Here is a 27,136-nt window from a genome sequence, read left to right as displayed (position 1 = left end):
TGGTGCACAGATATACCATTAATAGTGTGTGAGTGACTATAGTTTAGCTCATCTGACTTGCTGAACTCCATCATTTTAGCATGTAGTCAAGAATGGATACCTGGCAGAGACCATCAAATCAAGGTTAGTTATAACTATTAACTTCCTGAAGTAAATAGTATGTAATAAGATTTCCTACCACTGTGTATCACTTTCCAATTATCAGCCAACTGTATTCCTTTCAGTCCAAAAAAAACCCCACAACTACTTCAGAAACATTGAGAATCATGTTAAGTAGTAACATATTAACTTTATTTTCATGATATTCTTCAGTTCTTAAAGAAAGGAAGGAAGAGAAGGAATAAGGTTTAGTTTCTGTCAATGAAACCCATTGGCCACTTATACCAAATGTCTTATGGCCATTTAGTTCTTCAGTAGGAAAGGATCCCTGAATCCATGAAACAAGTATCCAAGAATTTGAAGGAAATGTGAAATATGAAAATCAGAATAAAGGAAAACAGGCCTCATACAATTAAAAAGAAAGAATAAACTATCAATTAAACATTAACATCATGAAGAATAAACAATTGCTGCCACAAAAAAATAATACATACTACTCATTTCAGAGAAGTATTAATGAACAAAAAAGAGTCATTAGAAATTAAAAATAAACCAGATCCTGGTGACTCACTCCTGTAATCTTAGCTAGTTGGGAGTTCTGAGATCAGGAGAATCATGGGTTGAACTCAGCCCTGGGCAAATAGTTCTAGAGACCCCATCTGCAAAATAGCCAAGATGGCTCAAGTGGTGGATTACCTGCTTTGTAACTGTGAGGCCCTGAGCTCAAACTCCAGTTCCAGTCTTTTTTTTTTGGGGGGTGTTTTTGAGATAGGGTCTTGTAAACCATTTGCTTGGGGCTGGTTTTGAACCATGATCCTCCTGATCTCTGCCTCCTCAGTAGCTAGGACTACAGGCATGAGTCACTGGCACAAGGCTGCCACTGTTTTTTTTCTACTTCCAATAAACATGTCCTTAACAATAAAACTAAATATATTTCAAAAGTTAAAGAGGACTTGATATAGTTTCTGATAAACAGGCAAATTACCATATTTATAGGAAATGCCCAACTATTATAATAATTTTCATTCATTTAACTAAAGTCCAAATAGATCTAGAAAAAAGATAATTTAGAAGATTATTGAAAAATTTGAAGGGGAGGTAATAATACACGAAGATGAAGAATTTGCTGAGAGTAGAGAGATGCATATCTCCCTCCTGGATATATTAGAGAACAAAATATATTTGAATCTTCTAAAATATGAAGCAATATTGATATGCATATCAATATATTCTCTTACATTTATCAAGGCTCAAAACTGTGCAGAAAGCCACTGCTAAATAAAGGAATAAATTTTAAAGTTATTCTTAGTTTACAGGTACATTTATATTTAGAAAAACCCATCATTTTATTTATATATAGGTTTTTTAAAAATGTATCTTTGATTTAGAGGGAAGGAAAAAAATGGGTTAGAAACATTCAACACTTTATCCATGAGTCTGAAAGAAAATGCCAAGTGTCTGAATACAGAGGAAGGTAGGCAGTGTGGAAAGGCACAAGATGGCAACAGTTAACAGTAGCCAGAAACCAGGTGAAATCCAGACATATTGAATTTTAGATTTGTAAAAGAAACAGCAGTCTCTGGCATAGAGCACTGGGCAAAACAGTAGAGAAGGGAGGATATCCCTTCCCCCACAAATGGGAATGTAAGTAAAAAGAGAAAAAGAGAGCCAGGGCAGGCTCCACATGTGCAAAGCTGGCACTCAGCAATAATATAGTTTAAGATGGGAGATCTGCAATCTTCACAGTGAAAAGATGTAGAAGTGGCCACCTACACTTCTTAGCATGCTCACTGGTGTCATTGTGGGGATCACCTTAGGAGAGGTGTTACACTTCATCTTTTGGCCATGGAGATCAGAAGATCCTATCTTTTTGTATCTCTAAACCCTAGAGTACACCCCCTTCTCATGGGCTGAGCAATCAGCTACCCCAGGAAAGTGGTTATTACCTATACTCAGATTAACAGACACAGGTATAAGCAGAATGGCTGGGACAGAGAACTGCATGGCCAGGAAACCAGGATCACTCAGTGTCTTGTATCTTGTACTGCCAGAGATGAGTTCTGTGGTCTGATATCTTTCTGCACTTTCAGCATACCACAGATGTTTGGTGAAAGCACAGCCACTGTTTGACCCACACTGGCAGAGTGCCTCTGACGCCAGCGGTGTCCCAAGGAGGGGACTTCTCAGGCTCAGTTGATTGGAGCAGTTTGAGGAAGGTCACTGGATCTGCACTCAGAAAAACACTGACTGATGTATCAGGGACTTCAAAGAGAAAATGATTCAATATGCCTGTCCTCTACAAGTAAACTATAAAGTGACAAGCCTGAAGAAATGAAGCATCACTATCCTAAATCGCCTCAGGAAGAAAAGAATATTGACTGATCACTTAAAATTATTGTTGTTTGGTCTTATTCTGTATTTATTTTATTGTGCTATTTCTCATAATTTCTTACAACTTCATCACATACACTTTTTCTCTTTTTAAAATTACTTCTGTCTTATTTTCTTCTCCATATTCCATTTATTTATTACTTATTAATAATTTTAACTTGAACAACTTTTAAGTTCCTAGTTTTCCTATAAGTCTAGCTCCCTTCTTTTATGATGTTATTGGGAATATAGTTGATATTATAAATTTTCTTAACACACTTAATACAATTTTCTTAGTCTGCATATAGGTGGGGTTTTTTGGAAATTGCTGTTTTTGTTACTTTGTGGTCTACTTTCTCTCCTCTGTGTTGTGACCCCAGGATCAGAATTCCCACTAAGAAGACCCCCATTAAACAACAACAATAACAAAACCCTGAAGAGAGGGATCCATACCCCAAATACACAACTCACAATGCAGAGACACAAGAAATACAAAAATGTAAGGCAATATGACTCTTCCAAAAGTTCAAAATTCCTTGTTAACTCCTCAAACCTAAAGTTACTTTACTGAAATGGTTGAAATGCTAAACAAATTCTTTTTTTTTTTTTTTTGCAGTGCTGGGGATCATTCCCAGGTCCTTGCACATTCTGAGCTCTGCCAATGAGCTAAATCTGAGGTCATGAACAAAAAATTCAAAAGTACACTTTAAGAAATGACAGGTGATCGCAAAGAGGATTTAAACAAACAGATGAATGAAGTAAGGAATTCAATTCAAGACCTGGATAGGAAATTGGACAGTATGGAAGAAAAATTCAGCAAGGAATTAGAATTCTGTCAAAAAAGAAATAAAAAACAAATGGAAATCTTGGAAATGAAAAACTCAGCAAATTAAATAAACTTCTCAGTAGAAAGCATTGCAAATAGATTAGATCAATCAGCAGAAAAAACAATAGGGGTTGAAGACATTATTACATTTAGACAACAATAAAAAATATTAGCAATCATGACCACAACCTTAAGAATTCTGGGACAGCAAGAAACCAAACCTAAGAATCTATGGTGTAGAAGAAGGAGCTTAGATAATAATGAAAGACATAGAGAAGTTATTTAATAAAACTATAGCAGAAATTCTCCCAAATTAAGGGAAATGTATCATCATCCAAGTTAGGAGGCATTTGAAGTCCAAATAAGCATGACCAGGAAAGAACCTCTCTATGTGACATTATAACTAAAATGGCAAAACTACAGGACAAAGAAAGATTATTGAAAGCATTAATAAAAAGACATCAATATAAATACAAAGATAAACTCATTAGCATTACATTAGACCACTAAGCAGAAACCCTAAAAGCCAGGAAGTCATGGAATAATATATTTTAAGTCCTGAGAGGAAATAATTGTCAATCATGAATACTACATTTTAACATTTATCCTTCGAAAATTATGGAGAAAAGAAAACCTTCCAAGATAAGTACAAACTGTGCAATCTATGATCACTGAGCCAACATTCCATAGGATACTTAAAGGAAAATGAGACATAGGTGAGGGAAAAAGGTATAAACAAACATGAGAGCCTGAGAAAGAATAAATCTTACTAAAAGAATAGATAAATAATAATTAGGAAGTAATCAAACATTATTAACTCAGTTAACCAGCAAAGCCTTAAGATGAATAGAGATAAAGAAAAGTACAAATACTATTCAAATCAACCAGAAAAAAACCTAGCAAAATTACAGGAATCAGCACATACCTCTCAATAATAACCCTAAATATAAGTGGTGTTATTCTGAAAAGACTCAAACTCACACTGGCTGGTTGGAACAAAAAAGATGTAACTGTTTGTTCTCTGAAAGACGCATGCTTCACTTCTAAAGCCAGACATGGACTGAAAACAAAATGATAGAAAATCATAAACAAAACAGATGAAATTGAAAAGTAAGCCAGGGTAGGTATACTCATATGTGACAAAGAAGACTTCAGGCCAAAATTAGTCAGAAGAGATAAAGAAGGTCATTACACACTAATAAAAAAACAATCCATTAAGAAAGTGAAATGATATGTACCAAACATCTATGTACCTAATTTCATAAAACAAACATGACTGGGCATAAAGGGAGTGATAAGTTCAGATACAATAAAACTGGTTGACTTCAATCCCTAATTCTCAACAGATAGATTAGCAACACAAAAAAGTAAAGAAACTTCAAAGTTAAGTTGTACAACAGATCAAATGGACTTCACAAATATCTACTGAATATTCTGCCCAATGGCTATGGAATATATTTTTTTCTCAGCACCTCATGGAAATTTCTCCAAAATAGGTCACATTTAGGCCATAAAAAATTAAAACATACAAAAATGTTTCATATATTGATAGAAGATAATGGAATAAAATTAGATGCCAAAAGTATGAGAAAGTATAGAAAATACATAAACACAGAGATTAAACAATGTATATTGAATGACAGGGGAATCACTGAAATCATCAGAAGAAAATGTTTTTTATTTCCTAGAATTAAACAAAAATGAAAATTCCTCTTACCAGAATGTGATACAGCAAGGTGTTTCTAAGAGGAAGGTAACAGCTACGTGTGCCCACATTTAAAAAAGAGATCTCAAAAGAATAACCCAATGTACAGCTCAATGCCTTATATAGTAAGGACAAGCTAAACTTAAAATTACTAAAAGGAAAGAAAAAAACAAAGATAAGAGCAAAAATTAATGATCTGGAAATCAAAAGTAGAGTACAAAGGATCAATGAAACAAAATTTAATTCTTTGAAAAGATAAAATATTATTTACAAACCTGATCTGAACTAACAAAAGAGAGTACTCAAATCAATAAAATTAGAGATGAAGAAGGGAAAATTACAATAGCTCCACTAGAGGATCAGGAGGGAATATTTTTAAGAAATTATACTCTAATACATTAGAACACCTAGAAAAAATTGATAAATTTCTAGATCAAACCAACAAGTCTAAGAAAATCTAAACAGATCTTATGAGGACTGATGAGATTGGAGCAATAAAAAAGGGTCTCTTGATTAAGAAAAGCCCAGACCTGGGTGCATTGCTGAGTTCTATCAAACCTTTAAAGTTTAACATCAAAGTCCTTCAAACTATTACATGAACTAGACAGGGAAAGAATATTTCAAAAAAATCATTCAGTGAACCCAGGATTAATATGATGTCCAAATCACATAAGCACACAACAAAAAGGGAAAACTACAGACCAATTTCTCTGATGAACTCATACACAGAAGTCCTCAATAAAATCCTTACAAACCAAATTCAGGAACTCATGAAGAAGATAATAAGGATCAAGTTGGTTTCACACCAGGAATGCAAATATGGTTCAACATATGCAAATCAATAAATAATACAGCACAAAAATAGAATCAAGGACAAAAATTACATGATCATCTCAACAGCTCCAGAAAAGCATCTCACACAGTTCAATATCCCTTTATGATAAAAATCCAGAAGAAACTAGAAACAGAAGAATCATATCTTAATAAAACAAGGACTAGTTTGACAAATTGATAGCTAACATTACACTGGATAATGAGAAAATGAAAGAATTTCCTTTAAAATTAGGAAAGAGACAAGTGTTCTACTCTTACCACCTTTACTTAATATTAAACTTGAAATATTAGTCTGAGACATAAGGCAAGATAGAAAGAAATTAGAGTGATACACTTAAAAAAATCATCCATCTCTGCCAGAAGAAACTTAGGTCTGATGAAAACCTTTCAGCAAAGTAGCAAAACTCAGTAACTTTCCTAGGTACTAACAATGAACTTGCTGAAAAAGAAATCAAAAAACAATCCTATTCACAATAGCTGCCAACAAACATACAAACTAAAAACTTCAGCCTAAACTTAACCAAAGATTAAGACCTCTACAATGAAAAGTATAAAATACTGAAGAAAGAAGACACTAGAAAATTTAGACTTCACACCTTCGTGCTTTGGCAGAATGAACATTGTGAAAATGGATATATTATAGAGTCAATGAAATCTCCATCAAGATTCCGGTGACTTTCTTTATAGGACTAGAAAAAGCAATCCCATAATTCATATGACAACACAAAATAAAACTTTTATGGCTATATATATATGGCAATGGAGTATTTTTCATCCACAAGAAGAATGAAATTATGTCATTTGCAGGAATATGGGGGAGGTGAAGATCATCATGTTAGATGAAATATGTCAGTCTCAGAAAGACAGATACCATGTTTTCTCTCATATGTGGAACTTAGTGGGAAAAGTACATGAAGGTGAAAGGGAGACTATTAAGGATGTAGAAGGGAGCAAAGGCAGAGTATAAGGGATAAGAAAGAGTACTAGATGGGGTGAATATGACCAAAGTTCATTATATGCATTTGTGGATATGTTCTAATGAAACCCCTTACTGTGTATAATTAAGAAAATAGTGCCATAAAAAAACAGAAAAAAATCCTTTTTTATACTCATTTCTTTATGCTGAACTTTCCAGGACAATCTTACTAATATTATGCTTAATGTTAGTTTATCCATAGCACTAATATTCAAAGATAGTCTATTTGTAAGAAATATTTCTACTTTTTAATTATTTATATTTTCAGCATACATTATAAACATTAACTGTTTTATGAATTAAACCTTTTTCTTATATAAATGCAAATGTAATACTTTCAGAATTAACTATTAAATTGTAATGACTTTGCCTCCTGTGTAAAAAATTTTAGAAATGTGTGTGTATATATATATCAAACAAAGGTATGTTATATGCCTCTCTTAAGTAACTAGTGGGAAAGATAGTCATTGCTAGATGAAATAATATGCTCAAGTCATGACTTTATTGCTGATTTCCCATGCAGTGAAGGTTAAGTCCCACATTTTAAATAAAAGAATTGCCCTTTTTCTATTTCCTAAAGATCATTAATGTCATAAACCCTAATATTGTACTTTCAAAAAAGTTACACATTTTTAGAATAGTAATAATATAATGCTTGCTTTAACAGCTAGCTATCAAAACCTTTAATTCTATCTCAAAAACATCCAAATCAGGGAAGCCTGTGAGGTGAGGGAGAAAAGAGAGAGGGACCCAGACATTGATTCTGGAAATTGGCTGTTGATGAGCGATCTCTGGATCAAAGATGAGGATCTTTGGTCCTGATCTGCAGGTTACTTCCTCATCTTAAGAAATGGAAGTCTCTAGTAGTGGGGCCCAGATGTTAATGTTTTATAACTTTCTGGAGGTTACAATGTAGATTACAATGTATAGCTATTTTTAGAAACAAATAAGATACATGTGAATGAGCAGTTTCCTTTTTGGGGGACAGGCATGAGACTCACATCTATAACCCCAGCTACTTGGAAGGTAGAGATAAGGGGATCACAGTTTGAGGCCAGTCCCAGCAAAAAGTTAAAGAGACCCTTTGCAAAGAACAGACTGATGTGCTGTGTACCTACAATCTCAGAAGGAGGTGTAGTAGGAAGATTGTAGTCCAAGGCCATCCTAGGATAAAATGGTGAAACCTTATCTGAAATACAACCAAAACTAGAAGGGCTTGGGATTTGACTCAAGTGCAAGAACACCTGCCTAGAAAGCATAAAGTCCTGATTTTAAACCCCAGTACCATCAAAAGTAAAAAGGAAGGATTTTCTTACATCCTTATTGATAAGAGTTTTTCTCTATTTTTACCCACAAACTAAAAAATTCTTTATTTCTCATAAAGTAATTGACAAATATGCGTAAGTTATTAACCAATGTAATTTTAACCAACAGCAAAGGGGGAAAAATCGCAGGGAGAATGTATAAAAGTATCCTGTTTCTCCATTTGAATCATCTTACATGAGTTATTTTTACATTCAAGTGAATTATTTGAATCCACACTACAAAATAAAATCCTCATCTCATTTGATACATTCTCAGCTACAATTAGACAACTACTTTTGTAAATCATAGACACTTTGAAAAATATTGTTTCTAAGGTTTTTTTTTAACCCTGTGGTTTTACTTCCTAAAGACAGTGAACTTTTAGTGGAAACATTAATTTTTATATTCTATTTATCTTTCCATCACAGTCTATTAAGCACTTATATTTTTCTCCTAATCACCATTTTTCTTTAGGGTATTTGGTTTTACCCATGAATGAGCAAATATGGAAAAAAAAAAGACAGGAACAAAGAAAACTAGGACAGCAACTCTAGGAAGAAAAGTTTACATATTGATAAGTTTTAGAACTTATCAAATTACACAGCAATTGAAAGGGTCTATTTGAAATGCTGCATCATTATCTATATAAGAATTAAAACAAATATTTAATTAAATTCAATGTTTAAGAATAATTTTTTTTTCCCATCAGACCTTCCTTCTCTGTATTTTGATGGTTGTTGTTACTTGTTTTTTTCAGTACTGAAGCTTGAACACAGCACCTGCACTTGCTAGGCAAACACTCTAACACTTTAAGTGGCATCCCCAGCTCTTTTGTTTTTATTTTGTCTTGAGACAGAGACTTGCTAACTTTTCCAGGGCTGACCTTGAACTCCTGTTTCCAGCTCTAGAGTGGCTGAGATTACAGATATGTGTCACCACATTTGGTTAATTATTGCCTCTTCTAAAACCAGCAAGGTTGTCACTTAAGTAGATTCTATACCAGTGTGATTTACTTATTTACTTACTCAACAGTTGCTTATCAGCATTTTATATGACAAATATAGTGTAAGCACTGGAAATTCGATGACCAAACAAGATAGAAAATAACAAAAGTTACTGAGCCTCTAAAATGCCAGGAAGAGTTTACATTTGAGTGACAGACAAAGAAATCAGATTTGTATAAAATCAAAATCACATTTGGTGAGGTGATCATGCCATGGAATCATGACTTGGGGTGATTTGAAAGTTATCCCTTAGGAAAGAGAAATTGAGGAGATATCAGCAGATGAATAATTTTAGACAACAGTAGAAATGTGGAAAACTCAGAGCTTGGGAAATTAAACATTTTAATGAGAGAAAAAAATAGAACTATAGCTAGAGCGAGAGAAGGGAAAAAAATCGTTATGTTCTCCCTCATATGCAGACTTTAGATCTAGGGTAAAGGCAGTAATGTTGTTGGACTTCGGTCACACCCTAAGGGAGACCACATATGGGAGGTATGAGGATAGGTAGGAAACCCAAAACTTGAAAGTGTTTGATGTGCCCATTGCAGAGGAGCTAATACAGTAACCTTAAAGGGACAGAGGTCAATATGGAAAGCTGACTGGGAAGTAGTGAAGAGGTCTGGTAGAGATGAATCAATTCAGGTTGCAATATACTTGTGCATAGAAGCAATGCTAGGAATCTCTCTGTATAGCTAGCCTTATCTCAACTAGCAAAAGCGCTGTGTCTTTCTTATTATTGCTTATGTCTTCTCTTCAACAAAATTAAAGAACAGGGCAAACAGGTTCTGCCTGGAAGCAAGGTGGGGTGGGGGGAAGAGGGAGGGGCTGGGGGGCTGGGGGAGAAATGACCCAAACAATGTGTGCACATATGAATAAATGAATTTTAAAAAAAGTAAATGTGAGGGAAAAATGAGGTAGGTAAGCAGGCTGTGTAAAGAATGCATGAGCCAGATATGGTAATACATGTCTGTAATCCCAGCACTGGAAGGTGGAGGCAATTGGAATACAGCCCAGGTTGCACAGCAAGAGCCTGTCTCAAAAAAACAAGCAGGCAAGTGAGTAAGCAAGCAAAAAACCAAAGAAGAAGGACTGAAGTATCTGGAAAAAGAAAGAAGCCAGTAAGAAGCTTTCACATTATCACACCACACTTGTGGAAAACTCACTTCCCTTGCATTGTGAAAAACTAGCATAGATGGAGCAAGTCTGAAAAAGCTGAGACAAGGCAAGAGACCCATTCAGCAGTCCACATGACATAGGTTTGTGAGGTTTCATGTTAAGTTATTAACTAATTTATATAACTTAGTTTGAAACTATCAACATTTCAGCTATCTTACTGACCACAAAATAAAATGGACAGCTTATTAAACTTGTTCTAAAATGGAAATCTTTATACTAGCATTCATTAAAAGTAAAATTTAAAAAAGGAATTTGCAAGATTGCACGGATGAAAATAGAGACAGAAGCTGTAAGGACAAATTCTGAGTGACTACAATATTACGGAAAATGACATGAGTTTTTATTTAAATTATTCATCCCATTTCCCCAAACCTGACTTCTTTAAGAGGCTATGCAGTCATCATTTTAATGCAAGTGTTTTATTAAGTCCCTAATCAATTTTAAATTTCACTTACACAATAAATTCTCAACCTGAGAATTTAAAATCCTAGTTATACTCCATTATAGAAATGCAAGAACTACAGTTATTAAGCAAAAAGAAGAGGGCACAGGAAATGGGGAACTATTGAGTTCTCCAGAAAAGCAGAACCAATTGTACATGTGTGTGCACCTGTGTGTGCATGTGTGTGCATGTACTGAAAAGGAACTGACTCATATGATTATGGAGCGTGACAAGTACAAACTTTGCAGAGCCCATTTCCCAGTTAGAATCCAGCAGTAGCTTCAGAAACAGAAGACCTGACAGCTCAGTTGAAGATCTCAGAATGAGGAAGGGTCAGTCTTATGTTCTTTGCAGGTCTTCTACTGATTTAATGAGGCCATCAACATCATGGATGACATTTTACTAACTCAATCCACAAGTTTAAATATTCATCTCATTCAAAATCACCCTCACAAAAAGACCAGAAAAACATTTGACAGAATGTCTGAAATACCCCCATGGGCCCTGCAAGTCGGCAGATTAAATTAACCATCACAGCTAGATTTAAGAAGGATCACACACACACACACACACACACACACACACACACACAATGCATACATTTAAAAATTAAATCTAGTAGTTTTTGTTACTTAATCACCACCTTTTTTTTGTCTTACAAGATGACAGTTGTCTGTATGAAAGAAAAAAATTGAAACCAAACCAGTTTATTTATATTGTAAAAATGTCCTATATATTTACATTTGAGTTTTAAAATAAATATATGAGGATTTTTTGTGTGTTTTTGCTTACTAATTACAAAGTATCTGACTTTAGATATTAACAGTAATGGACAATTGATGAATATTAGGAAGTAGAGATAGGAACAGATAGAAAGGAATTTTCTTACAATAATTTAGATTTTCTTCTACTTTTGTACAGTTCCTAAAACATCATTTTTCTGAACTAGAACTTTTTTTCATATATAACACATGAAAGCCAGAATATTGGAAAGTTTTATACATAAAATTTCACATTCTGTGACTTGACTTTGTTTTTGAAACATTTACTTGTGAGAGGCAGACATGATTAATTTTTATGAATTTCAAATTAACTTTTTCTGTTATGGAATATGTTTCATGTCTTATGCCTAAGAAATTATAAATATCAAGATTGCAATTATTTTTCAAAAATTATCTTCTAGGACTTTTATGATTTTATATAATAAAATTCATATTTATTATCTATGATCTATTTTTATATCTTCAGTTAAGTTTTTATAAGTTGTCAGGTATGAGTCAAGATCGTTTATGTTGAAGTCTCATTATTTCACCACCATTTGTGCAAAAGTCTAGGCTTACTCCATTAAATTGTTTATAGTTTGTGTAGAAAATCATTTGATCATTTATTTCTGGAATTTGTACTGTTCCATTAGTTTATGTACCCATAATTTTGCCAATATGATATCTTGATTACTTTTGTTTTATAATAATTACTTGATAGGTGGTGTGAATCTTTTAACTTTGAGTTTCTTTTTCTAAGCTGTGATTCTCTAGATCTTTTTCTTACCATAGATTCTAGAATTTTTATTGAAAATACATAGAATCTATAAATCAGTTGGAGAGAATTAACATCTTTATAATATTGAGTTTTCTAATCCATGAACATGGGACATGTTTTGATTTATTTAGGCTTTGATTTATGTCATCAATGTTTTATGATGTTTAGCCTACAAAACTTGAGCATATTTTGTTAAATTTAGACATGGAATTTTATAGATTTTGGTGCTACTTTAAATTTCCCTCCAAATATCTGTTTATCCTGTGATAAACTCACATGTTAGGCACAGTAGCATTTTGTAGACTCTTTTAAGGTAAACTATGAGCTTGCCACCTATGATGATAGTTTTATTACTTTTCCAATTTCTTTCCTTTATTTGTTCTCTCTCTCTTTTTCATCATTCTGGATACATAGCATTGCAAAACTGTTTAATAGTTTAATAACAGTGATAAAGCAGATCTCCTTCCTGTGTTCCAATCTTAGGAAGAAAATATTCAATCACTCATCTTTATTATATATCATCTTGTGGTACATTATATGTTAGCTTGAAGTTTTTGTAGAAGTTTGTTTCAGGTAGAAAAGTTTTCTTTTATTCATAGTTTGTTGCAAGTATCTTATTGTGAAGGGATATTGAATGTGGCTTAATGTTTTTCTGCATCTAGGGATATGAGAATATACATTCTTTTCTCATGCATTGATATTTTAATGCTGAAATAAAATTTGTGTTGCTGCAAAACTACATTTGTCATGATATATTATCTATCATCTATCATTGTTTGTCTTCCTTGCTGGATTCAATTGCTAATATTTGTTGAGAATCTCTATTTCCATGCTAGACATTGGTTTACAGTTTTATTTTCTTGTAATACACTTGTCTGATTTTGGAATGATAATAATGCTGACATCAGAAAATGAGTTGTGAAATACTCTTTTCTGTTTTTTGGAATTGTTTATGTAGAATTGGTAACTCTTTCACCAAATGTGCATTAACATTTGCTAATGAAATTATCTTACACTGGGTATTTTTTTGAAAGGACTTTTCCTATAAATTCAGTTTTTTAACATAAATATGCTTTTCTCCTCCCCATATATTCTTTTATAGGCTTTCATAGTTTGTTTTATCCAAGGAGTTTGATAATTTCATTTGAATTGTCAAATTTATGTGTATGAAGTTATCTGAATATTTTCTTATTGTGAATGTAACGACTATGAAATCTATAGTGATCTGTGGTGAAATCCTGTCTTTCAATATTTCTATCACTGATTTGTCTTCTCTTAGCTTTGTCTCTCTCTATGGCTGTTTCTGTCTGTCTGTCTGGCTCTCTCTCTCTCACACACACACACCACACACTAATCAGTCTGCTTAGGGTTTTATTCAAACTTTTCAAAGTATCAGGTTTTAGTACTTGGTCTTATTAATATATTTTTTCCTGCTTTCTGGTGCACTGTTGCATTTATTTTCTTAATCACTTTCCTTCTTTTATTTTTTACTTTGTCCTTAATTTTGTGATCCTTTTCTTGATTTTTAAGATGGAAATATAGACTATTTGAGACCTAATATAAGAATTTAAGGATACAAATTTTTTTCTAGTCATTGCTTCAGCTTTATATCCACAAACTTTTGTTGTTCTTCTTACTGTTTTGTGGGGTTTTGTTGCTGTTGCTGTTTTCTAAGACAGGGTATGGTCATGTAGCCCAGGCTAGCTTTGAGCTTCCCTTATACTCACCACTGAATGCCAAGTACTGGAATTACAGGAGTGTGCCATCAGATCTGACTTTATCAAAAGTTTTACATATTTTGTTATTCTTTCTATTCTATTAATAACACTTTATAATTTCCCTAAACCATGTTCAATATTTAAAATTACTAATTTGGGGATTTCCCAGCTATTTATTTTGTCATTTATTTCTAGTTTAAATTAATATTAGTAGCAGAGAACAATTTGTACAATTTCAATATGTTATATGGGTGGGAAACCCAGGGTAACATCTAGGTGAGTGCATATAAATTCTATAAATGTCAATTTGGTTGAATTTTTTGAGAATAATGCCCACATAGTCTATATTTTTTCTTCATTGTTAGTACCTGTTTTATTAAATATTGAGAAAACAATGGTAAGATCTTCAACTATAGTTGTGGATGTGCTACTTTTCTTTCAGTTCTATGTAGTGTGCATTCTGGATCTTCACTTCCAATGGTGTATGCAGAGTTGAGTCTTTTTGGTAAATAAACATGTTATCCATTTATAACCCTGTTTAAAGCTCACGTTTCACGTTCTGAGTCTGATCTGTGTGACATTAGTAAAGGTACTCCAGCTTTCTTTTGCATACTGATTACATGCTTTAGCTTTTTCTACTCTTTTGCTTTCTATCTATTTTTAATAAGTAAATCATGTTCATCAAGACAGCATGTACTCATGTCCAGATTTTTAATCAATATCTCAAAAGCTGAAAGTTGTCAATTAGTATATTTAGACCATTTATATTTATTATCAGTATGTTTAGAGAGATTCCAAGATGGCGACTATAGGGAGGAAGCAGAAAACATGCTTCCTAAAGTAAAATCTTGGAGAGATGGTTGAGATACACCTGGCAGGAAAAACCACCAAGAGGAGGCAAAACTCTGACACCTCCACATCCCCAGCGTGTGCATAGCATCCCCACTCCACGTTAAATGGAGAAACCAGAAGGGCTCCCATGCCACCAGATGCCAGCTCCTATCTTGCTTGGGAGATCACCAGGTGAGCAAATAAGTGGCACCCAGTACTCCCTGGGACAAATCAGCATAGCCCCCTGGACAGACTGGCACCCACCTGGGGAAGAATGAAAAAAAAACCCTGAATAATAAACAAGCAGCAGCAAAAGAAAAGACACGTACCAAAGAGAGCGGGGCACCCTGAGCTCCGGAGAGTGGGGGAGGGGCACAGCCCACTTGAACTGTAAATAAACAAGCCGGCTGGAGAAGGCAGGAGTGGAGGCACCTTCCCAGCACCCTTGTAACAGTGGCTGTCATGTGGAAAGCTCCACTGGGGAGGGAGGGGAGGAGCACTCTCTCACCTGAACTGTAAATAAACAATCCAGCCAGAGAAGGAGGGTGTGGAGCCACCTCCCTCAGTGTGCTTGGAGAAGAGAAGGCTTCCAATGGCGGCTAAAGTGTGGCATGCTCTACCAGAGAGTAGGGGTATGGGTACCTCCCCATGTGAACTCTAAATAAAAAAAGACTTCAATTGCAACAGGCAGGTAGGGCTCTATACTGGAGAAAACAAAAGGGGCATTCATCCAGGAGAAAACTAAATAAACAAAGCCTGCAGGGCTAGGTGAGGGTAAAGCTCACTCCTGAGATCTGCATAAATAAAGCCTGCAGCAGCAGATGGCTGACAGTAGGTGGCAGGTGAACCACAGCCTCAGATAGACATTCACAAATCTATCTCCAGACTCAGACTCCTTTTTTTTTTTCTTTGATGAGACTAAAACTGTATTGCATTTGAACTTAGGATTTTTTTTTTCCCCTTTGATGAAACAATGACACAACTACTACTTGAACACCAACACAAGGACTGGACCCTGAAGGACTAACACCAAATTTACTAAGACTGAAACTTTATTGCATTTGAACTTGGGCAATTTTATTTTTTTTTTAATTTTTCTTTCTTTCTGTCTTTCTTTCTTTCTTTCTTTATTATGTTTTTAATACTCTCTTTGTCTCTCCAATGCCTGTTTAGCTCACTGTTGATCACTATCTCTCCCTGTTTATTTCTTTGGCTCTGTTTTTTGTTTTGTCTTTTTCCCTTTTCTTTACCTTCTTTGCTTTCTCACTCCTCTCACCCTTCCATTCTAGATATCATCATTATTATTACAAGCTAGACAATACTGAATTACACATAGTGCAAGGACAGTAACAATAGCAAGGGCAATGATCAGAAGATGGAAAAAACAGAAGCCCAGATCCAGAATCCAATGAAACAAAGATAAACAATGGCAAAGAATCCAATGAAGCCCACAAGAACAACCCAAAAGAACAAATCCTGCAAGTAATCAAGGGGAACTTCATAGAGATGATACTGGATAGGGTTAACCAAAATGCACAGGAGACCCTCAAGAAATTCCATGACCACAAAAATAGAGAATTTGAGAAAGCACAAGAACAAATAAAAGAAATCATAGAAGCACTGTATAAACACCAAACTGAAACAAAGAACATGATAAATAAAGAGATAAATGAACTCAGGATGAAAATACACAACATTAAAAAGGAAATGACCCAGGATATGGAAAACCTCAGAAAAAAGAATGAAACAGAATTGCAAAACAAAATGGAAGGCCAATCCAGCAGGATAGAACAAACAGAAGACAGAATCTCAGAAATCGAAGATGAAATAGTAATTAAAGGAAAAGCCAAAGAACTATTAATTAAACAACTCAAGACCTGTGAAAAGAAAATGCAAGAACTTATTCCATCAAAAGACCAAACCTGAGAATCATGGGCATTGAAGAAGGAGAAGAGGTGCAAACAAAATTAATGTGTAATATATTCAACAAAATAATAACAGAAAATTTCCCAAATCTAGAGAAAACTATGCCCATACAGGTACACGAAGCCTCCAGGACACCAAACACACCTCACCAAAATAGAACTACCCCAAGGCACATTATCATTAAAACATCAAGTACAGAGACTGGAGAAAGAATATTGAAGGCTTTAAGAGAGAAAAAACAAATAACATACAAAGATAAACCCATCAAAATCACAGCAGACATATCAACAGAAACATTAAAAGCAAGAAGACCTTGGGGTGAGGTCTTCCAGGTACTAAATGAAAATAACTTCAACCCCAGGATACTCTACCCAGCAAAACTATCATTCAAAACAGATGGAGCAATAAAAGTCTTCCATGATAAGCAGAAACTAAAAGAATATATAACCACGAAGCCACCACTACAAAAGATTCTTCAAGGAATTCTGCACACAGAAAGTGAAACCCAACATAACCATGAAAGGGCAGGCAGCACCAAACTACAGGAAAAGAAAAAGCAAGAAAGTAGAGAGTAATCTCAACTTAGGTACACACAATCAAACCTTCAAACAACTAAGACAACAAATGACAGGAATCACCACAAACTTATCAATACTAACACTTAATGTTAACGGACTTAACACCCACATCAAAAGGCACTATTTGACAAACTGGATTAAAAAGGAAGATCCAACAATTCGTTGCTTACAGGAGACCCATGTCATTGATAGAAATAAGCATAAGCTTAGGATGAAAGGCTGGAAGAAGATTTACCAAGCCAATGGCCCCTAAAAACAGGCAGGAGTAGCAATACTTATCTTAGACAAAGTAGACTTCAAACCTACATTGACCAAATGAGATAAAGAAGGACATTTCATACTAATAAAAGGGGAAATAGACCAAAAGGAAATAACAATTATCAACCTATATGCACCCAATGTCAATGCACCCAATTTCATCAAACATACCCTGAAAGACCTAAAACCATATATTAATTCCAACACAGTGTCCTGGGAGACTTTAACACCCCACTATCATCAATAGATAGGTCATCCAAACAAAAAATCAATAAAGAAATCCTAGATCTGAAACATACCATAGATCAAATTTACCTAGTTGATGTCTACAGAACATTTTATCCAACTTCTACACAATATACATTCTTCTCAGCAGCCCATGGAACCTTCTCCAAAATAGATCATATCCTAGGGCACAAAGCAAGCCTCAGCAAATATAAGAAAATAGAAATTATACCATGCACTCTATCTGTTCACAATGTATTAAAACTAGAACTCAACAACAAAAATAAAGGCAAAAACCATGCAAACAGCTGGAAACTAAATAACTCATTGCTTAATGAACAACGCGTCATTGATGAAATAAAAGAGGAAATTAAAAGGTTCCTGGAAGTCAATGAAAATGAAAACACAACCTACTGGAACCTATGGGACACTGCACAAGGCAGTCCTGAGAGGAAAGTTTATAGCCATGAGTACATATATTAAAAAGACTGAAAGATCCCAAATCAATGACCTAATGATACAGCTCAAACTCCTAGAAAAACAAGAACAAGCAAATCCCAAAACAAATAAAAGGAGAAAAATAATAAAAATAAGAGCTGAAATCAATGAAATAGAAACCAAAAAAACCCACAAAGAATTAAAGAAATAAAAAGTTGATTCTTTGAAAAAATAAACAAGATCAATAGACCCCTGGCAAACCTGACTAAAATGAGGAGAGAAAAAAACCCAAAACAGTAAAATCAGGAATGCAAAATGGGAGATAACAACAAACACGCTGCAAGTCCAGGAAATCATCAGAGACTACGTTGAGAACCTATATTCAAATAAATTTGAAAATCTAAAAGAAATGGATAGATTTCTAGATACATATGATCATCCAAAACTGAACCAAGAGGAAATTAATCACCTGAATAGACCTATAACACAAAATGAAATTGAAGCAGCAATCAAGAGTCTCCCCAAAAAGAAAAGTCCAGGACCTGATGGATTCTCTGCTGAATTCTATCAGACCTTTAAAGAAGATCTGATACCAACCCTCCTTAAACTGTTCCACGAACTAGAAAGGGAAGGAAAACTGCCAAACACATTTTATGAAGCCAGTATTACACTTATCCCAAAACCAGGCAGACACCTCCAAAAAGGAGAACTATAGGCCAATCTCCTTAATGAACATTGACGCAAAAATCCTCAACAAAATAATGGCAAACCGAATTCAGCAACACATCAAAAAGATTATTCACCACGACCAAGTAGGCTTCATCCCAGGGATGCAGGGGTGGTTCAACATACAAAAATCAATATATGTAATATACCACATTAACAGAAGCAAAGACAAAAACCACTTGATCATCTCAATAGATGCAGAAAAAACCTTCGACAAGATTCAACACCACTTCTTGATAAAAGCTCTAAGAAAACTAAGAATAGAAGGAATGTACTTCAACATTGCAAAGGCTATTTATCACAAACCTGCAGCCAGCATTATACTTAACAGTGAAAAATTGAAACCATTCCCTCTAAAATCAGGAACAAGACAAGGATGCCCATTATCTCCACTCCTATTCAACATAGTACTGGAATTCCTAGCCAGAACAATTAGGCAAGGAGAAGGAATAAAAGGAATACAAATAGGTAAAGAAACTGTCAAAGTAGCCATGTTTGCAGATGACATGATCCTATACCTTAAAAACCCAAAAAACTCTACTCAGAAGCTTCTAGACATCATCAATAGCTATAGCAAGGTAGCAGGATATAAAATCAACATAGAAAAATGATTAGAATTTCTATACACTAATAATGAACAAACTGAGAAAGAATATATGAAAATAATTCCATGTACAATAGCCTCAAAAAAAATACCTAGGAGTAAACTTAACAAAGGATGCGAATGACCTCTATAAGGAAAACTATAAACTCCTGAAGAAAGAGACTGAGGAAGACTATAGAAAGTGGAGAGATCTCCCATGCTCATGGATTGGTAGAATCAATATAGTAAAAATGTCTATACTCCCAAAAGCAATCTACATTTTTAAAGCAATTCTCATCAAAATCCCAATGACATTCATTAAAGAGATTGAAAAAATCTACCGTTAAATTTATTTGGAAGCACAAAAGATTGCCAATAGCCAAGGCAAAAAGAACAACACTGGAGGTATCACAATACCTAACTTCAAACTATATACAAAGCAATAGCAATAAAAACAGCATGGTACTGGCACCGAAACCAGTGGAACAGAATAGAGGACCCAGATATGAAGCCACACAACTATAACCAACTTACCTTTGACAAAGATGCTAAATATACGATGGAGAAAAGACAGCCTCTTTAACAAAAACTGCTGGGAAAATTTAGCAGTCTGCAAAAAACTGAAACTAGATCCATGCATATCACCCTATACCAATATTAACTCAAAATGGATCAAGGACCTTAATAATATCAGACTTCAAACTCTAAAGTTGGTACAGGAAAGAGTAGGAAAACTTTGGAACTAATAGTTATAGGCAAGGACTTTCTCAATGGAACCCCAGCAGCACAGCAACTAAGAGATAGCATAGACAAATGGGACTTCATAAAATTAAAAAGCTTCTGCTCAACAAAAGAAGTGGTCTCTAAAGTGAAGAGAACACCCACAGAGTGGGAGAAAATATTTGCCAGCTATACATCAAACAAAGGACTGATAACCAGAATATATACGGAACTCAAAAAACTAAACTCTCCCAAAATTAATGAACCAATAAAGAAATGGGCAAGTGAACTAAACAGAACTTTCTCAAAAGGAGAAATTCAAATGGCCAAAATCACATGAAAACATGCTCAGCACCTCTAGCCATTAAGGAAATGCAAATCAAAACCACACTAAGATTTCATCTCACCCCTGTTAGAATAGCCATCCTTACAAACATCACCAACAACAGGTGTTGTTGGCAAGGATGTGGGGAAAAAGGAACCCTCTTACACTGCTGGTGGGAATGTAAGCTAGTACAACCACTCTGGAAAACAATTTGGAGGCTTCTTAAAAATCTAAACATAGATCTGCCATATGATCCAGCAATATCACTCTTGGGGATATACCCAAAGGAAAGCAACACAGGTTACTCCAAAGGCACTTGCACACCCATGTGCATTGAAGCACTATTCACAATAGCCAAGTTATGGAAACAGCCAAGATGCTCCACTATTGAAGAATGGATTAAGAAAATGTGGTATTTATACACAATAGAATACTACTCAGCCATGAAGAAGAATGAAATCTTATCATTTGCAGGTAAATGTGTGGAACTGGAGAACATCAACTTGAGTGAGGTTAGCCAGTCCCAGAAGACCAAAAATCATATGTTCTCCCCTTCATATGTGGAGTTTAGATCAAGGGCAAACAGAACAAGGGGATTGGACTTTGATCACATGATGAGGCGAGATCACACAAGGGACGTATGAGGATGGGCAAGAAACCCCAAAATAACAAGATAGCATTTGATGTCCTCAATGCAAAGGAACTAATGCAGAAACTTTAAAGTGACAGAAGCCAATAGGAGGAGGGGACCAGGAACTAGAGAAAAGGTTAGTTCTAGAAGAATTAATTTAGAATGTAAGACATATGTACAGGAAAGCAATGAGAACCGACTCCCTGTATAGCTATCCTTAGCTCAACTAGCAAAAACCCTTGTTCCTTCCTATTATTACTTGTACTCTCTCTTCGACAAAATTAGAGATAAGGGCAAAATAGTTTCTGCCTGGTAGCAAGGGGGTAGGGGGCGATAGGGAGGTGTGGGGGAAAGGCAGAGGGTGGGGGGAAGGGGGAAGAAGTGACTCAAACACAGTATGCACATAGGAATAAAAGAAATTTAAAAAAAAGTATGTTTAGGTTAAAATTGACTCTTTGTTCTCTACTTTTTATTTTTAAGACCTATTTTTAAATCAATTTTGTATTTAAACAGTTCTATTTCATGTCTACTATTATCTTATTTAGGTATTATATATTACAGGTTTCTTTTTTTGTATTATGTAAAATTCATTTTAGGATTACTTTTATGGTTCTCTAGGGTTTAGAGTGCATCCCAGTCTAGCTTGAAATAATAATACATGGCTTTAAGTAGAGTTTAGAATCTTTGAAGTTTTCCTTACTACATCTTTTGCCATCATTATCATAAATTTTCATTGTCCTATGCTAGAAACATACTATTTACATAGGTAGCTACTTATCTTTTAAAAATTATTACCCTTTTCTTTGGGGCAGCTTCGGCTCAAAACAAACTTAACACAGGTATCAATTTCTCAAATACTTTCTTCCCTACAATGGTATTGTCTCTCCAAATACCAACATGCTCCTCTAAAGTGTTAGATTTCTTACAATTGAGGGAACTTTACTGATACGTTGATATCAAATATCTTTTTATAATAAGTAGAATTCAGACTAGAGATATGGATCAAGTGGTAGAGCACCTGCCTGAGTTCCATCCCCAGCACCACTAAAAATAAATGAATGAATAAATAGATAAAAATATTGTTTATATTTACTTTATTTTTAACTTTTCCTGTGTTTTACATTTCTTTGTGTAGATTTAATATCCTACTCTGGCTCCATATTCCTTTTCTGTAGTTACTGTTGTTGTCAGCATTGGGGTTTGCTCAGGGCTTTGCATTTCCTAGGCAAGTGCTTTACCACTTAAGCCATTCTCCCAGGTCTGCTCAGCTTTAGTTATTTTTCAAGTAGGATTTCATGTTTTTGCCTGGACTGGCATAGACAGTGATCCTCCAGGTGCCACCATAACCAGGTTACTGATTGATGTAAGATCTCCCTATCTTTTTTCCCAAGCTGGCTTTGAACTGTGATCCTCAGATCTCTTCCTCCTGAGTAGCTAGGATTACAGAAGTGAACCATCATGCCTGGCTATCTTATTCCTTTTGCCTCAAGAATTTCTTTTAGTGAATTCTTAGTTTTGTTTGTATAACCACTTTGTTATTTAATCCAACAGTTTGGAGAGATTATTTTCACTGTGTGTAGAGTTATGAATTGATACCTCAAATGCCATCAGACTTGCATAGCTTTGGATGAGAATTTTGTGTCCCTGCTCCCCTTCATCTTTATTCCTTCCTATGTATGTGCCTTTATTCTCTTACTGCCTTCAAGGTTTTCTGCTTTATGCAATAATAGAGATTTTACTTTTCCTCTGAGAAGAATGGGAAGTCACTGTAGGATTTGCATTGACAGAGTGTCAATCTGTCTTGGGTAGTAACAGTACCAATTTTGGCACTGTGCTAGGTACACACTACATGAGGACAATGGCAGAATGACTGAAACCAATTGGGAGGTTATTATAAAGATCCAGGAAACAGATGATATTTTCTGGAAAGATATAGGGATTTTTTGAATTGTTTATTTGGCTTGATTATTGTCCTCAGTTGTTCAATGTATCACTAACTGGTCTGCTTGTTGAGAGTGATATTTACAGATATAATTAAAGTCCCTATTTGGTTGACTTTAAATAAGTAAGGCTATCTACTTATTAAATAAGTAAGACTATTCTACTTTTAATGTCAGTTGAAAAACATTAAAAGTAGAATTGAATTTTCCTTGAGCATGTAGAAGAAATTCTAGTGTGGGAAAACAGTTTTGGCAATGTACTGGGATTCTAGCTTGCTGTGAAATTCTCTTCCAGACAGCCTGCCTTACAGACTTCAGACTTGCGTAGCCAGCTCCCCAAATTGTGAAAGCCACAGCCTTAAAATCTCTGTCTCTCTCCTTCTCCCCCTGTCTCTCTCTCTTCACTCCACACATGGACACATACACAGACATTATCCTCTGCTTCTCTGGTGATCACTGATTGATATAGGAGGTGAAAATGAGTAGATTATGGATATCAGTCCATAATTAGAGATCTCTATAATTAGAGATCTGTATTTATTACATCTATACCATATAGTTATATATCTACATACAAACAAATTTGATCTACATTGTATGTTATAAAATTGGTTGGTCAATATAGATAGATGTATACCATAATTTTAATGGCTATGTTGTCATTTGCTAAATGAAAACCAATATTATTTACTCAGTCTATATTTGGCTTCATTTCTGTTTCAATAAGTATAATGTTATCTTAAACATTTTGTGTGCGTGAAGATACATGTCATGTCTGAATATAATTTTTAACTAATTAAATTGATATCACATTACAAGCACTTAAGAAATACAGTAGAGATGTAACATAAGGCGATTGCATTCTGACAGATTCATTTCAAAAAAAATTTGTGTCTTAAAAAGTTCCTTGTTCTAAAAGTATATTTTGTTTGCTAAGCTCAATTTATTTACCTGCATTTAAAATATGAGTGCACAGTTGGAAAATCATAAATAGAAGGCTCTGAATATTAGGTTGCAAAATAATGAATTCCACTTGCTAAAGAACTTTCTAAGATTAATCCTGAGTCCATTCCTCTTTAATGTAAATTAAATGACTCCATTTTTCTCTGTTCATTCATTACTTATGCAAAAATCCCCACGTGATTTAATGGTTTGTTTTAAAGTCCAATGTGTAAGTGAGAGCATTATAAGCTGAAAATAGGCTGTCTGGTAGACTTTTGAAAATATAAACAGACTTTTACTAGCACAATGAACTCCACACCTCATCTTTAACTTCTTGATATTTTGGTGGACAAAGCCATGTTATGAATTTTGGGGTGTTTACAGCTTGGTTGAGTCACCTTCTACATATTAAAGATTTCTGCAAGTTGACATTTTAGAAAAGGACAGATAATAAAGGATGAAGAGAGGGGTGGAAGGTTGTTCCTTGTTCTCACAGCTGTGAGAACTGTTATTAGTGAAAGATAATCTAAGAAAATATTCCGCTTTTGATGACAATCTCTGTCAAATGATGGCATGTCATTAATTTGTGATATTTTGAAAAGAATGTCAGTTGCAATAGAGAAAATAATCTCTAGTCCAGTGGATTGTTAAAACAATGCATCACACTTAATTTCTGAATACATTTGATTTCATCAAGCCTAAAAGGATCATTTCTTCTTATTCCTGAAAGATATTTTCCTTATTAGGGCTAATTTTAACTTAAACTTGGTCCTTCTGCACATCTATTTACTGTTACAAGTACAGTAGAAATGTTTTAAACCCATAATTGCTATTACTAATCTAAAATCCACAGTGAGGATTCAGTTCATAGTGACATGTGTAGATTGTTAGTCTTTTAATGCAAAATTCTAATATATACAAAATTCTGTACTTTTGAAACTCTTTTAACATGCAGTGTATTTCTTGCTAAGAACAGAAAATACAATTATCCTGGCTCTGAAATGGACAACTAATGGTAGGATTTGTCAAGTTGCCATTTGCTAGTTTGCCAATTTACATATATATATTTCTCCCCCCTCAGGGCAACTATTTGTATGGTTGTGTGCACGTGTGTGTGTATGTGTGAGAGAGAGAGAGAAAGAGAGAGAGAGTATGTGTGTATATACAATCTTGTAAAGTTTTTCATTGATGGTATAGATACTCAGAGTATCTACATACCTCACAGGATTTTATGTGAATTAATGCAATAAATATGAGACACTTAAAATCCTGCCTGGCACAGAATAAAGCCATGGTAAATGTAGGCTCTGTCTGTTGGGATTCTGTACATTGGTGTATGACATGCAGTAGGTAATCTAACAATGACACTGCAAACTCTCATTGTAACTGATTTGATGAATTGATAACATCAAATGAATTCTTCAAGTATGCATTCTTCAGTTGAAAAGTGCAATTGGCATAAAAGATAATTGTTTTAAAATGAAAACTTATTTTAATATCAGGTTCTCATATCAGCTCTACCACCAGAAAGACATGGGACCTCAGGCAACTCACTTAGGCTTATAAAATCATAAACATTTGAAAGTGGTTCATTCAAGTAAATTGGAGTAATTATAATTAGAGAAATTTAAGTCAGAAATTACATAGTTAATTGGTGGCAAAATCTGAACTCTCTGTGCTGTGCTATTCAATTATACCATCTTCATACAGTCAACACGTATTTATTAGCAAGCACTCTCTGACAGTCAATCAACGTCAGCATCTATAAAATGAATTTGGATAGACACATAACACAATGAACTTCAGCACTCTAAAATCTTCCTTCCCTGTGACATAAAATTAATAACTCAAATAACTTAATTGATTCATTACATTTTTCAAAAATTTTAATTAAACCTTGAGATAATTTGCATAATGAATTGAGAATTCAGAATCACTGGTATCTTATCAGAACAGAGAAACCATCTAATTTCTGAGTTCTCATCTGAAGAGCTGATATTATTACCCATCACAGAGCTATGCCTCCTCAGAGGGCCAATGTGAATTGACACAACACCTGCAGCATTCTGATCTTTCCAAAGGTGGAAGATGGTGGGTGTATAGAAACACAAACACTAAGTTTGATCACATGCCATTGTATTGCTACATAATTTCTGATGGAGGATTTATGAGGTAAGAGCAAAAGTTTTTTTCTGTGAACATGTTGTTACATTACCATTACTCTTCCTTCTTAAGAACCACAAAATATTTGGTCTACATGGAGTCCAGTCACTCAACTTTTAGTTGAGGAAATTGGGAAGTAAAAAGCCTTAACAGTTTGCTAGTAGCAGAGTAGGAAGCACATCCTATTTCTCCCAAACTCTAATTATTTTTGGATTTTATAGGAGGGAATGAGTAAGAGAACATTTATTATGTGTCATATTCTTATAACTGTTAGATGCCTTGAAACAGATCATGTTGAAACAGTGTCTGCGTTGTATTATATTTTTTGAGTTTCTGTGATTAGACACCTGTAGATTTAATGTTAATATTATCTTTTCTGAGAACAGATACATTTAACACTAGGAAATACCCATGTCAATCTTTAGCAACACCTCTTGTTTTAAAACAAACTGCTTAATGAAGGCCATTTTCTTTTGGTTAAAAGATATGATGTCTTTAATCATTTTACTTTAAAATTTTCTGTTTCCTAAGGTTTTAAGGGAGTGTCTTATAAAAAATATACAGAAAGTTAAAAAGAATCTATGTTTGCAATGATAGATTTATAATTTTAGTATGTAGTCTATTGATATCCAACTAGCATGATTATTGATATACTGGTTTCATAGTTACCATCCCACTATTTGCTTTCCACTCAACCTTTATGTTTTAAATTCTTTTGCCTCTCTTTCCTTGACTTCTGGCATTTTGAAAACTTTTAACATTCAATTTTTGTCTTCATTAATTTGCTTTTCATATTTATAATTATTGCATACTGTTCTGGGCATTATATTAACTTCAAAAGGAACACATGCATACA

Source organism: Castor canadensis, chromosome 11 (genome assembly GCF_047511655.1).
Source record: "Castor canadensis chromosome 11, mCasCan1.hap1v2, whole genome shotgun sequence".
Lineage (NCBI taxonomy): Eukaryota > Metazoa > Chordata > Mammalia > Rodentia > Castoridae > Castor > Castor canadensis.
The sequence above is the reverse complement of the archived record's forward strand: the minus strand, read 5'-3'. Positions refer to the sequence as shown.